We start from the raw sequence: 14,659 nt of genomic DNA, 5'->3' as shown, positions 1-14,659 counted from the left end.
TATCTTCGTTTTGAGAACAATAAACAAGCTGTCATCCGCTTTTGAGAAGACAATACCTAACCTAAGAAGAGGACTGAAGTCTTTGGATCCCAGGTAGAAAGAAACTGAGTGCTGCTCATGTAGTCACTGCTTCCTGATGGTTTCTAGGCAGCACCTTCCTCTGTTTGTCAGTCTGATGTATGAAATCTCTCCACGCATCACACAGCAAATCTCCATACTTAAACGTGTTTTCAAGTCGTACTTATCCAACCTGCAGGCATGCTAGTTACGGCCTTTCTAGGCTATCATTCTTTGTAAAAGTCATTAGCATTTCAGCCAACAAACTCAAAAGGATCCCTTCCGTAAGCAGTCACACATTTATTTTTTTTATTCACAGGGCTTTTACCATGAGCATTCACATGATTATTACACATGCACCTTGTGTTCCTTTTCTCATGCATACCTCTTCCTACCTTCTCAAATTTCCCCAAAATTATGTAAGGATAGAAATTTCGAATGAAAGAAAGGGACCAATAAGATAACTTCAGAGCAATTTCATTTCAGTCCTCACTTGTTCTTTGAGAAAGACAGATCCTGTAATTTCAAAGGCAGTCGTTGCTGAATGGCAATCACATACCTCGTAAAAAGAAGACCATGCTCTGGTAGTTTAAATAGGTAAGCTCAAGCAAGAGGCAGGTACCTTTTGTCACAGCATCCTCACTTTTGGAACATGTACTCTCACCAATTCTTTTCACATGCAAAAAAGCTTCACACAATCACTTTTTTCCATTTCTGTACTGAAAATTACTGGGTATGCACATTTTCTCTCAACCAAGGTTCTCACTCGTATGCAACTTTCTTTTTATAGAACATAATAGACACAATTATTTCAATGAAGTACACACTTAAAGCTAAATACCACACAAATTTCATTCATCAAATATAATTACTGCTAGAACTATGGTGTCTGTTTTTAACAGTTTTTGAAGCTAAAAGGTAAATAATTTCCGTTCAAAATCTGGATAGCATGCTCAACCAGAAATAAATGATTCCATCTCACATGCAAAGACAACATCAGTCAAAACTGGTAACTCCAACACAGCCAAAACAGGGAACTTTTTACTTGTGAAAACAGTACCATAATAACAGTTGTGTTTGATGCAGATCAGAACATGCTATGAACTGCTGTCAAAATGTCCAATCATTTAATAAATTAAATCTATGTGCTAAAAGCAAGCATTTTTTCAGTACTGTCCAGTACCAAGGTTTGGCCCAGCATGCAGAAGCCATCATTCTTCAGAAACTTGAAGCTCTCAGTGCCTGATATGGTGAATCTCTTTCATGGGAATATTTCAAATGGTCACAAATGGGAACCTGCTGTATGTTTTAAAGCTGCCATTATTTTGAAGTAGAACTCTGCAAAAACAGTTTATGCAGCATAACCATAAAAAAGCAAAATACCCTTTTGGGAAGATAAATAAAGTCAAGAGCATGTATGAGGGTCACGGGCTTATTTTGTTTTTGAAAAAAAATATTTTGATAGAAAATACTCAAGTATGCACTTTCTGACACCCTGTTATTGAACAAGGCAGCCTGGAACATATTCCTGCTTCAATATGAGTTGAACATTTTTTCCTGTGCCATTAAGTAGAGGCAACAACATATTGCAGTGGAATCCTCTCTGATAAAGCCAATGCAAAGAATGAGTCAGAGCACAAATCAGCAGGGACAATGTTCTCTTACTCACCTAACTGTTCCTCCTGAAAGGAACCAGCAGTTTTCAGTTTTAATACCTATTTACATACCCTAAATTGAAACTAATCAACTACGCTGCATGAGTAGATGACCCACAAAACTACTCACAAGAAGCATTAGTTTAATTTAGGAAATTTTCTTCTCTTCCACTGTATAAACATTACTGCGGCAATTTTCAAAGGAAAGTATAGTGGGGAACAGCCACCTCTGCTTTGGGTCATTAAATACAACTAATTGCCCTCTTGAGGATATTTATTTCTATCTTAAATTCAGAGAGCCATTAACTGTCAAGAAATGCCAGCCATGCGAGTCATTATTACTGTTCAAAACCACAAATATGCAAAATGTAATTAATAATTTTATATTCTTAGCTCTTGGGAAAAATCATGTTCTCAATTTGTAGATCATGTGAAAGGACTTCTGCACTTCTAGATTAATTTCTAGTACTGCCACAGTACTCCCCCAACTCTTACCTTTCCCAGTAGTTCAACGGTCATATTAACCATATGTATGTTGAAGAGGTAACTTAATACTGTAGCACCTAGATGAACAGTAAACCCTGAAAATATTATTGAAAACATACTATTTTAATTTATATTTCTGCATAGTTAACATAAAACTAGCAAGCTGGAAGTTTCCTAAATGATTTGCTTCCTAAATTTTAGGAGTGGAACCTTTGACTATATATGTAATCACTACACATCAGTTTGACAAATAATAAAAAAAAAAGCATACCAATCCGTACAGTCTCCCATGAAGAACAGGAATCGTAAGTCATCCTGTGTTGTCCTGTTCAGCAAAGCATTCCTCTTCCAAATAACCTGTCCAAAAAAAAAAAAAAACACCAAAGGTTGATTGCATATTTACAAATAAAGCAGAACAAGATCACAAAGAATAGCAACAGTTTCTCCTCTAATAAAACCTCATTTTTTTTTTTATTTGGAGAGATAGAATACGCGGTGTCTCACAATGAAATACAGATCATGTGTCCCTATCTTGCAGGAGGTACAGACCTTAGGAAGGACAGCTTCATTACTCCAAAGAGATCCTCAGCTCTCTTAACTGCATAGAATTAAAATCTCAACATTTAATACCAAGATATTTCAGGACCAGAGTGGCATCTTGGTTTAGATTTCATTCAGATGCATAGAATTAATTTGGAAACAAGCGCACAGAAATTAGTTGCCGTAAGTCTTATTCAACCTCTTAAACTATGTACTTAGTCTAAAACACGAGGAACCTGATGTTGAGACCTCCAAAGCCTCTCGTAAGAAATGTCATTTAAATTCACCGGGTGCTACTGAATGTCACAAAGAAGCTGAGTAAGTTTTCCAATGGCACAGATATCAGCATAACTATGTCAGAAAAACAAAAGGCAAGAAAACAAGTCTGGAGAGGAAGAACAAAGATGAACAAGCAATAAGAACAAAAGGATCTCAGCACTTGCTTTATATACTCTAATACCAGTCAATCATCAGCTATCATCAGCCTCAAGTAGTTAAAAGCATTTCTGTAAAGTGGGCTACCACAGCTAAAAAACTGCATCTTCTATCGTGACACACCTGTTGTTAATTCAGATCACCAATTTTCAATGTAGTTTCTCTACATACACCCAGAAGGAAGCTAGAAAATTTCAGGGAGCCTTGAAAGCTGAGTATATGCCATACCAAAAGATCCCAATATGTATAAATATTGTTTATATATGAAAATCAAAAGAACAAAGACGTGGGACACTGATACTTTCTTTTTTTTTTTTTTTTTAAAAAAAAAAAAAAAAAGACTACACAACTTTTCATTTCTTTCAAAACATCGCCTCCACACTGGAGCAAAAGATTGCAGGAGCCTTCACAAACAAGCATCTAAATGCTGTACATGGGGGTTGGAGGACAAACCAGCCAATGAGTTGCCAAGGACCTTCAAAAGAAGAAGAATTTGTACTTGAAGACCCCTCATAACCTCCTGCTTCCTTCAGCAATTTGAGTGCTGAATTTCTGTATGTGCAACCAGCTTAACAGGGACTTCAAACATCCAAAATGTAAAGCCTGATTTGCCAGACTGACACTTGCTGAGAAAACTGCCTTCTGCAGAACAAACCCATTATCTAGCCACAATGGAAGTCAGCGTCTGAAAGATTTCCCTGACAAGCTATTAATATAAAATTATTTTACGTTAGCACAAAATTTGATCTTACTTTTATTCCACAGAACAATGTGGAAAGGGAGGAAAAAAAAAAAAAAAGAAGTCCCAGATTTAATTATGTATAAAAGAGTGAAAATGCAACCATGAGATTATTTTAGACTTTCATCACCTGGTTTGTTCCATCTTTATTGAGATAAGGATCACGAACTGTTAATCTTCCCTTTTAGTCTTTCTGAAGAGTCAAAAGTGAATAGCTTTGCCAGCAGGCAGAAGACTGCCAGGAACCTGGATGGACTGAATACAGCAACAACCTGCCAGATCTTCCCACCAGACAAGCACATTCTCTGGCGTAAGACTCATCTCTTCTACTTACGTGTTTACAGAAGGTATTTCCAACTCTCATTAAAAGCACCTCTAAAACCAATTTTGAGAAGCATCCAAAATATCACCATAAATGTCTTCCACTTCAGGCTTCCAAGCAGGGGAAAAAGTAAAGTAAAATTTAGAAAAGTTTTCCAGATTAAGTAGCCCGATGAACTGATGAACTTGCTCTTACCTGGGCAAGATGCTTTGGGTAGTTTTCTGTTGGCAGTCAGGGGTTAACACTGTTTCCAAATGACATTCCTTTTTTCCCCTCCCATTATAAATGATTAGTCAGGCTTTTTTTTTTTTTTCTTTTTAAATGTGAACAGAGGGGAAAAGCTCTGTAATCCTACACAACCCCTCAATGAATTCAAGTGTAAGGACTCCAGTACCTGCACAGTTCTACTGAGAGAATTACCACTTCCATGAAATCAGCATTTAAAGCTGGCAGTGCTACCAAAAGGCCAGTCCTCACTTCATCATTCCCAAGCCCAGCTCCCCAGTCCTGAAGCACGAGGATTGATCTGGATTAAAACAGACCCTAGCACGCAAATTGAACAGCTTCACATTTCTAGCCTGAAGCTGTAGCAATACACAGATCAAGGCATAAGACCGTGGCCCAGATTTGTCTGTATACTAAGAGGTTCTTACTAGAGAGCACACTCATGACAGAGCTGTGCCATCAGCGAGAGCTGTGCAAAACTTGTAAATACTGATGATCTTAGAGGAATTTGCATCTTACCAGGTCTAATTCAATTCCCCAAGCCAAGAGCTGTCATTTCCAAAGAACTAAAATTGCAGAACCAAAAGCACAGAGATCTAAGACACCATTAAACTTGTTTCCCACAAGCATTTGGATTACATTAAAGACTTTGCAACAGGTTAGAGAATGCCTCAATACTGCTGTGTTTTCAGTATACCATTGTTTTTCAAACGAGTCGTAACTTTCAACAAGTACTTTACTGACAGTTCTCTAAAGTTAGTTGCACCTCATCTACGGTCACTTAAAAAAAAAAGTTTTCTTAACATTTTCTTGTGATTTTAATTCAAACTTGATGCAAAATAAACTTAAGCGCTGAAAGCTTCCTTTCTCCCCCAAAAGGTCAGTCTATCAAAAGATTGTAGTTAAGTTAAAAAAAAACTATTTCAGGTCATGAAAACAGTTGTCCTAAGGCTATTTTAGCTTTTCAACTACAGCAACTTCTGCAGTATACTCTCTAATTGAATGGAAGACTGATGTTTCATCTTCGTTTACCGTAGAGATCTAAAGGTTCCCTGTATTAAACTGCTCGCACCTCCTTTGCAGTGCCCCAGTACACGCAGGACGCTGTTGCACTCGGATCTGCTAACAGGGGAAAATGGATTTCCTTATTTGTTTTGGTAACAGCCCTTAGCACACACTTTTACTAAATCCTAAGGGCTTACCCAATTAACCTTTTAAAAACAGTAACCCGATCACCAACAGTATTTTATGCTGATGCAATTTATTAAGTTCTCTCTCCCACAAAAATATACCCAGTTTTGAAATAAAATGCAATCAATGAAAATTCATCTTTTTTATGGAAAGATGCAGAGACAGTAGTGGCAAAGTGATTAATATGACCGAAAAAATGTTACCAAGTTTGTACCCGCTTCACACTGTGCTGCCCATACCGAGATTTGGGTTAGTTTCTGAAGCAAAAGGGTCAGCCGTGATTATGTTTTTCCCACAGGAATTCAGCTCATGCTACAGCCAAGCTCTGATGCCGCCCAAGAGCCCTGCTGCTGTAACACAGATGTTACGGATCTTGCCTCTTGGCTCATAGGGGAGACGCGTCAGTAGCAAGTTCAATGAAGTGACAGAAATGTTGCTGCTTGCAGCATCCTACTCTGAGAGCACTCAAACTCTGTCAGAATAAGATTCAGTTGAAAACTAAAACCAGATTTAGTTTATACGCATATTTAAGTATTTTTATGTTACTTCTGTGTGTATGTATACTCATGTGCATGCATGCGTCTTTGATAGTTATTAACATCTCTATTCACCCAAAACCAAAAACGCTTAACACAACAAAATGCTCTAATAGTGGTTTGTGTATTTTTCCAGATTTACCCTATAATTTGTTGTGATAGTCTGGTTTAGTCTATTAAAGCAGTTACACATTGGGCCATTATCTTATTTTCCCTAAAATAGAATCAGACTAAAATCCTTAACTATTTTTAAACCATGTCATCTGATTGTTTTCATGGCTTCAGAGTAATTTTTGTCCAGTCAGCTGAAATAACCCTTTCAAGACAGCATATTTACCTCTGAGAAACAATCCTAGTTAGAAATCAGTCAACTCTGCTCATATTACAGATCTGAAAAATTGTTAAATTTAGAGTTCCCATTTGGACAGCTCTCAGGGTGAGATGACGTATTACAGACATTCAGATCCTGTGCAATACAGGCACAAACAATTTCTATACAGATGTGACAGGCAGGGCTTGCAAGCGTTCCATGCATCATGAACAAATTTAATTTTTAAAAAATATATATATCTACAAGCCAAAAATATCTAAATGAGCTGATGCAGTGATTTTTAAAACAGTTTTGTTTTAATGTAATAGAACAGACATTGTTTTTGTTTTTTAAATAACAATGCAAAGCAAGCAGATATGCTTATCAATTGAACAATTCAAATCTTTTGTAGGAACAACCTTTTTAAGTACCTTATAATTCCCTGTTACAAATAACTTTACAGATAACTGAGTGACTTTTGTAATACTCAGTGGTTTTGTGGTACTTAGGAACTGTTAAACAAACAGTACACCAAAACAGTTGTCTCACTGGATATAGTCACGGCAGTTCCCAGTCAACAAACCTCTTATTTTTCCATGGAAAAGCTCCTTCAGAAATTAAAGTGAGGGATTTTTACGCTATTTAAAACAAAATATTAATAATAATAAACTACACAGAAAGTATTACCTCACAAGGCAGGAGTTACCCATTAAGTTATGCTGTCTTGTGCTTTGCTAGCTCAAGATCTTATTTCTCTACTTAACTGAAAGCTGTTTAAGTACGGTCAATTAACTCGTTTAGCAAATAATATTTAAGTGTTTCTTCAGTCACACATAAGTTCAGTTAGTTTCAGTTTCAATTTGAATCCGATCCTGACAAAATACTGCATGGAATTTATCATCTTGCAGCTAAGATAACTCTAAATAGAGTGATAAACCTAAGACATAATTTCTAATTTGATTGTGACTACTCAGAAACTGCTCACAAACTCAAACCAAGAGACTTGTAGCAGTTTTTTAAAACAGCAAAATACACTGACTAAGTTATGGAAAAGATGTATAGGAAAAAAAATGTAATGACATCCATCAAGACAGACCAGGAAATGAGATTCTGGCCTTTGTGCTATACATAAATCTATTTATAATCCCTAAAATATCGATCATGTTGGAATTAACATTATTCAGACATCAAAAAGGATGCATATAAAATCAAAAGTGATGCTCCTCCTACACTTCCAAGACCAAAAAAAAAAAAAAAAAGGAATCTAAACTATTGAGAAAGATAATTTTAAGGGATTCTGTACCAGGATGCTACAGAAGGCATCACAACTGTCAATTAACATGTAATTTTTCTGTCTTCCTTTGGAACTGATTTAAAGTAAGTATTTTTGTCAGATCTTATTTCTCTCAAAAAGACTTTCCTGCTCCACATGTAATAGTGAAGCTTCTATTAGCAGCTCTCCAGCTCTCAGAGCTGGCTAAAAATAACTTCTATAAAAGGTTTTGCTCATCAAATCATTATTGCTTTTCCATTTAAATTTTTGTTGAATTTAACATATTTCTGCGAAATCTAATAAAAGCCAAAACTGTTTGCTACACATCATCATTCTGTTTACACCAGAAAAGATTCACTTTAACAAGACTTGTTCCAGCACACCTTGATACTTTATGGTACTTTTACTTTAGTTCTCGTCCAAGTTCAACCAACTAAGAGCCACAATTAATCCTTCAGGGCAGTTTCATCTGGCTTGCTGTCTTCTTCCTACTATCTCGCTTCCTAAAGGCACTTTGCAACAACAGTTAAGGTGATCTACAGTATGCTCCTTGTTGCTAGCTTTCTCACGGGTCCTAGGGCTCCTTCCACCACACAACAGGCAAACAAGTTAGCAGGAGATGAGAAAGGCTTCCAGGGATGAGGCAGTGGATCCTTCAGGGAACAAAAACACACCGGAATAATTAATCTGGCTCAACCCTAAAGCCCCTCAGAAAAGGCATAACTAAAGAGGAAAAGTCACGCTGTACGCTCTTTGATAGCTGGATTCTGTTCCTGGCTACTGACTGCAGCGATAAGGCAGTGACAGATACTGATCCATACGTAGCCTGATGGCACTCCCATCAACGCAATAAATCCTGTCATACAACAAACAGGCAAGGAAAGGCTCCAGTGTACTCAGTGCCATCTCCCCAGTGACCTCTGCTGCCTACCTGGCTGAAGAGACCGGACATACTCCTCTCCAGTGTCCTCTAAATAACAGTTTTAACACTGCAGGCTGAAGAGGTTTAGCACTGCTGGAACACTGACTCATTTTCCGGAATGTGTTTTATTGCAAACAATTTCATTTCAATTCAGAAAACATAGAATGGTAATTCTACCAACCGCATGTATATACTTTAAATCCTTCCTCAGCCTTCCATTTCCTATTTAGCTCACAAACCATCTTTGCTTGGCAAGTTCTTGTAGTTTCTAGTCTTACAATGAGCTTTTCAGATCTCCTCTTTTCATTACAGAAATACTTAGTACAAGTTTCTGAATCTCTACAGACTCAACCAGTGCCTGCTCACCTCCCAGACCTCTTATTTTTCTTCTTATTAAACAAAAACAGCTTGTAAAACACTTACATGTTTTCCCATCTTGAATAGATATGCCCCATAAATAATATGTCCGAGTAAAGTTATAACCACTTGCTCAAATGCTTTATCCATGTATGCACAGGATACAACTTCAAATCAGCAGAGCAGGCTCTTGCTAGGTATTTGTGCTGCCCTTCGCTACTTACCTACTTGCTTTGGACAGCTTTTTTTGAAAGTGGGCACAAGTCTAAACACACCCTGTCTGGATGCAGACTGCTCCTTCCTCTTATCTTGAACCACAGCTCACAAAATGCTGAGAAAGCGGGTACCACTGGCTACCCAAGTATTTCAGAGCTTCCGATCTCATCAGGCTCGCAAGGAAAGGACTTTAACTGCAGGAACACAAGGCACTTAAGAGTAAAGCAAGCAATGCGAAACAAGCACAAGGATCTAAAGTTACTGACTCTTCAGTTACCACCTTGGTTAAGTGGGAGGGGAAGGACCCACATCCCATTATACCCTTTTAAAAGTGTGAGGTCCGCAAGTATTTCAGGCTATTCAGAACTCCTCCTGCCCTCCCCTTGTCCAGTCAGTCCATCTTACCAACGGCAGTGGTTGCTCAGTAAAATATATATGCTTTACTACTTATACACGAAGTTCCAGATTTGTAACTTCTTCAGGTCCACAGCAGCTCTGCTTTTTCCTATGTACTTGGCATAATCTCATCTTATTTCATAGTCCCAGTTTTTCAGGAGGACCGTGCTGCTGCCAGGTCTTTTTTAGATCATTATCTGTGGAGCAGTAGTTTTAATGATTATTTTAGGATCTACTTTACTTACAGCTTTTGTCCATTTTCTAATTTTAATAGCAATTTTTTGTTCAGTGACCCACACACCAGGTGGTCTGAGTGGGAATTTAAGCTACCTTTTGTAAATACTAACAAAGCAATGAAAATTAACGAAGCGTAAAACGCAGGAAATTAACTTCTCATCGCATCAATTTATCTACCCACCTAAATGAGTTTAAAATACCAGCTTCGAGCAGTCTGATGTTCTAGGGACACTCAGCTGCCACTTCATTTATAGTCTGTTTCCTTAGCAACATTATAATCCATCTGGCTGCAGAAAGCTAAATTCCTAAACCATATCCTCCTGTACACCGGAAATAGCCTCAGAAGCATTCAGATTTTAAATAGCACCCAGTCATCATGATTAGCGAGCATATAAATGAAGCCAAAAGGCAGTAACGTTCTTAACACACACACACAGCTCTCTCCACGCTCGAGCTTGAGTAAGTGATTCACGTACTGAGAATGCACACAGGCTTTCGACTCCCAGGTGTTACAACAGCATCCCTTCCTCAGCACTGCTACCCGAAGCAAAGCTCCTGAAGACCCAAGTCCCTTGCTCTGAGAGGGAAAGACCTTGCACGTCTTCTTCCAGCAAGTGTCAGAAATGGGAACACTTCCCTCATCCTTGTGCCACCAGGCCCAGCTAGAGGATTCTGAAGGAGCCTTCGTACAAGGTCAATATGTTCTCTTCAGACTTCTCTATCAGAAGTAATATGAAAGGCCTGGGATGCAATACTGTTGACAGCAACCAACAAAACCCAGGGAAAGCTAATCACATTACAAAGGATTGCTACTTGTCTTAAAACACTTACCCTTCAGGGGTTTTTTTTGCATCTAGAACTAAAACTATCATCAGTAAACACTAAAATAAGAATCTAGTCCCCAACAGCAGCATTTACTCATTGTATAGAACCCAAGAATGATAAATATGCGTTTTTTCACCATTTTCATTGTGTACTTAGGAATGCAACCTGTGTCACACACTCTCTAAATCCTCTCTGTGGTGGGAAAAGCACATCCAGTGGAGCACCCCATGCTGACTGGTCTCTTCTGGGAGCAGAATCAGTTGTGGTTCTCTGCTACTTGCAGGTTTACTTTAACATGAAGGCTACACATTTGCAGCATTTATGTCAGAGACTATGTCAGCACGGGTGTCTTGTATTAGAAGCAGAAAGTGCTGTCCAGCTGTGTGATGATCCTTAGTGCGTTCCACAGCCTCAGGCTAGCCCACAAAACAGCTCCTATCTCATGTGGATCCAGCTCATCCCTAATCTGTGACTCAAGACAAGTCTTTCTCACAGTGTTTTTCCAGTGCTCGCTGAAGTAATTTGCTATGCGTAGTCACCCCAAAACCTTTAGATAAGATACGAATATTCAGGAGAACCAATTCTGAGATTGGAAGGGAACTAGAAATTCAGCTTGGCTACATCAGTGCAAAGATGAAACTGAATACCGCCAGAGCATCTTCCCCCAGGATGAAGGGACACAACTTTACATAACCGAATGCATCTCACATGCATACCATTTTGCACAAATTTGGCAACACCAACCTGTAAATTAAATTCAGTTCTAACCTAGCAGGCAAGCTCATCGGTTACGTACATAGAGGGAACAACTTCATTGCCTGCATCTCACAAAGGCTCACCAACAGTGAGCTGGTGGTCTCTAACTCACAAAACGGTTTTGCCACACAGTGAACCGTTTCAGCAACAACGCTACTGCAGCTTTGCCTGCCCACACCGTGTGGTGGTGGCGGAACACAAGTCCGTATTGCCTGATCCGCTGACAACCACCGAAGAGAGATTTCTCTTTCATAAATCGGGACTCTCCTCTGGTGAGGAGCTGAGCGGTGCTTCTCACTGCCATTCACCAGCTTGCATTCCTGTAGGAATACTTAATGCAGTAGCACCTACTCCAGACTCCCAACGTTTCCCTCGAAGAACACTGCAGCAGGGATACACTTACGTAAGTTCTTCTTATGGGAAGTCTGCTTGGAAGAGTAACTGCAAGTTCAGTCCCACCTGACTGTCGATTACAACCAACATTTCCTAGATGCTTTGGTGGTGGCTGGTTCCAAGAGAGAACAAAACAGGGCTGACCGTCAGACAGAAGCAATGCTGGCTCTTCCTGGCTTTTCTCCCATGCGAGGGAAGCAATGGGTCAAGTGCCCAAACATCAGTCTAAAATCACTTATGCATTCAAACACTTCTATGCTACATGAGCGACCACGAGTTCTCAGGAGATGGTCTATCAATCATAGATTAACTGACGGATACAGTTCATTAAACTCATTCTTTGAACATGTTTTCAAAACGCCTATAATCTTTTCACTACGTGGATGACAGCTGTTTGAAACACTTAGGGCCTGGCTCTGTAGCAGCCCCCAGACCGAGCAGCGAACTGGGCAGGCCTTTGGGCAGCGTCTGGCAACTGCGTTACGTGCTCACCAGTACAAACCCCCAGCTCACCATCTTAGGGTGGTCTGCTCCCTCAGCAGTGTTTGCTTCTCCCCCAGCCCCCGTTTCCTTCCTACTAGACTGATCTCACCTAATTTCAACAGAGCTCTGAAGTAATCACATCAGCTTGGCCCGCAATCAGACAGAACATGAATTTCTGGAGAGCAAAATTCATCTAAACTAAAACAGATAGCCGAAAACAATAATCTTGTTTCTTAAGAATGCTGTGTACGAATGCCACATCGTTATGTTTCTACATCTGTCTGCACGCGTCTGCACTGTCTGAACCAACTGCTTCAGATGTATGCTTCCGTGCAACTGCTGCATAATGCTTGATAGGTGCATGCCTCCCAGGAACAGAGACAGCCTTTGAGAACAGCAGGGAAACCTGAGGGAATTATATGGGGACTACAATTTCTGCCTTGCTGGTGATATCTAGAAGCACAGCACCGCATTGCCAACGTGCTGAGGGGATGCTTTTTCAAGTCTATCATTTGTGGTGGCTGTGAACCACACGTGTAATCCAGCTGGTTTGGATCTAGCGGTTTAACAGCAGAAGCGCTATTACCTGAGACTTTATGCTTTGATATTTCTAGGAAAGATGTATGCAGCCCGAACTTGCCTTCTTATCAAAACGATGGGAACGGGGAGAGAAAAGGCTCTGAACTTTCCTCATCCAGAGCTCTCAGCCCCATCCCTGTGCTCACACAACAAATGCGATGGAAATTTCTTATGGCAGATGTCCTGATACCAGTACAGCATAGTACAACCTCTGCCTGTTATAAATACTCCGAACATGTTATTGTGAGTCAGCATTAAATATTGCCGAATTTGTTTCAAATGCCACCTCCTTATCATAAATGACACACTTGGAGCCTGAGCAGACACGCTGAAGATGTGGTAGTGTGACGGATGGAATTAATTTCTCAGCTCTATCGACTCATGAACCCTTCAAATCAGAGATAAGGCAAGAGGTGGGAGGCCCCACTGCTACTCGGTTCATTTTGCACTGAAAATAAACAGGTAGCTCCTCTCCAGGCCACACAAAAATTTGTCCAGAACCCTCAATACAAGCATACAAAGGTCTGGGGTATTAGTGAGTACTTTTGAGGAAAAGCAAAGTGCAAACACACTCTTTTGATGTTTCATGGTGTGTCTTTGGCTAGACGTAGGAAGGTTGGAATTTGGTTCGGAGGTTTTTACTTTGTGACATGAAACAATTTTGGTAGTAATGGGAAGCGCAGTAAATTTGGATACAGATCCTTTGAAATAATTATCTGCCTTTAGAGTTAATACAAATTATAAAGGCTATGCACATAGACTTAGTGATAAAGGAATCAGAAGATCACGAACACATTATGTGCACCTACTTCTAAAACACATCCACAAAAAGCATGCAAGACTCCAGAAATGTTTCAAGAAAATTCAGAAGTGACAACTGACAGAAGATTCTAAATCAAAATGAACAAGTAATAAAAGGCTTGTTGGAATAACATCTACTGAAGATACGAATTTAATCAGCACATAATATCATGTGTTTTCAAATTACTTTTCAAGTCTGACAAAAAAAAAGTAATCTATTTTTCACAAGACATCACACCCTCTTTTCTATCATTACACACAATGAACCTTGTACAATCCTTTGAAAGGGATAATTTTGTGAATTATACTACTGATGCAGAAAACTTGCATCGATAACTATTTCTAAGTAGTATCAGGTATCAAGTTCTAAGACAGCTTTAGAAAGACAGAAGTATTATTTTTTAACTTGCATTAAAAATACACCTTCTCCCTATCTGTTGCAAAGTTTTCCCCACGTTTTCAAAGCAACGCAAACCAAACATCTTCTGTTTGTGAAGTTTTTCCTGTAAATCTGCATCTAGCACAGTGCTGTTCTTAAAACGGGGAGACAACTTGCACAAAACAGTAAGGTCATGAAGATAACATATTGCTCCTGAAGAACAGAGATAACACTGCCATAGAAGCACACATTAAAATTAATTATTACACATTCAGGGTTGTAAATAAGGCATATGACTGTATATTGAATAATGACAAGAAAATTAAGAACTGCAAAGGTGCTCACTAAGGATTAACGTTGAGTAAACGTAGCTGTCCTAAAAGGTGGACAGCAAGGCTAGAAGAGCCATCAGGACTCTCACCGCACTAAGCAGAGAGTATAATTCAACGCAGAGAGCATAATTCAACCATAGGTGGGATAAAACACTTTCTGGACAAGCTTATTTTTCTCCATTGACCATACAGGTGCCTGGAAGGCTATTTGAGA

The 14,659-nt window shown here is 39.2% G+C and overlaps 1 protein-coding gene across 11 annotated transcripts in view; it reads right to left on the bottom strand.

Moving 5' to 3' along the window:
- Positions 1-14,659, bottom strand: part of GPR63 (G protein-coupled receptor 63) — a 40,847-nt gene that overhangs the window by 21,587 nt on the left and 4,601 nt on the right. For 5 of the 11 annotated variants that reach the window (XR_013948771.1, XM_080585952.1, XM_080585959.1 and 2 more), the window contains one exon: positions 2,470-2,555. The gene's annotated coding sequence lies outside the window, so the exon portion shown is untranslated. The other 6 variants (XM_080585958.1, XM_080585961.1, XM_080585957.1 and 3 more) reach the window with 4 other exon arrangements.

This window comes from Anser brachyrhynchus (genome assembly GCF_964034855.1).
Source record: "Anser brachyrhynchus genome assembly, chromosome: 3".
In the NCBI taxonomy this organism is placed as follows: domain Eukaryota; kingdom Metazoa; phylum Chordata; class Aves; order Anseriformes; family Anatidae; genus Anser; species Anser brachyrhynchus.
Note: the sequence above shows the minus strand (reverse complement) of the source record. Positions and strands in the feature narration are given on the sequence as shown.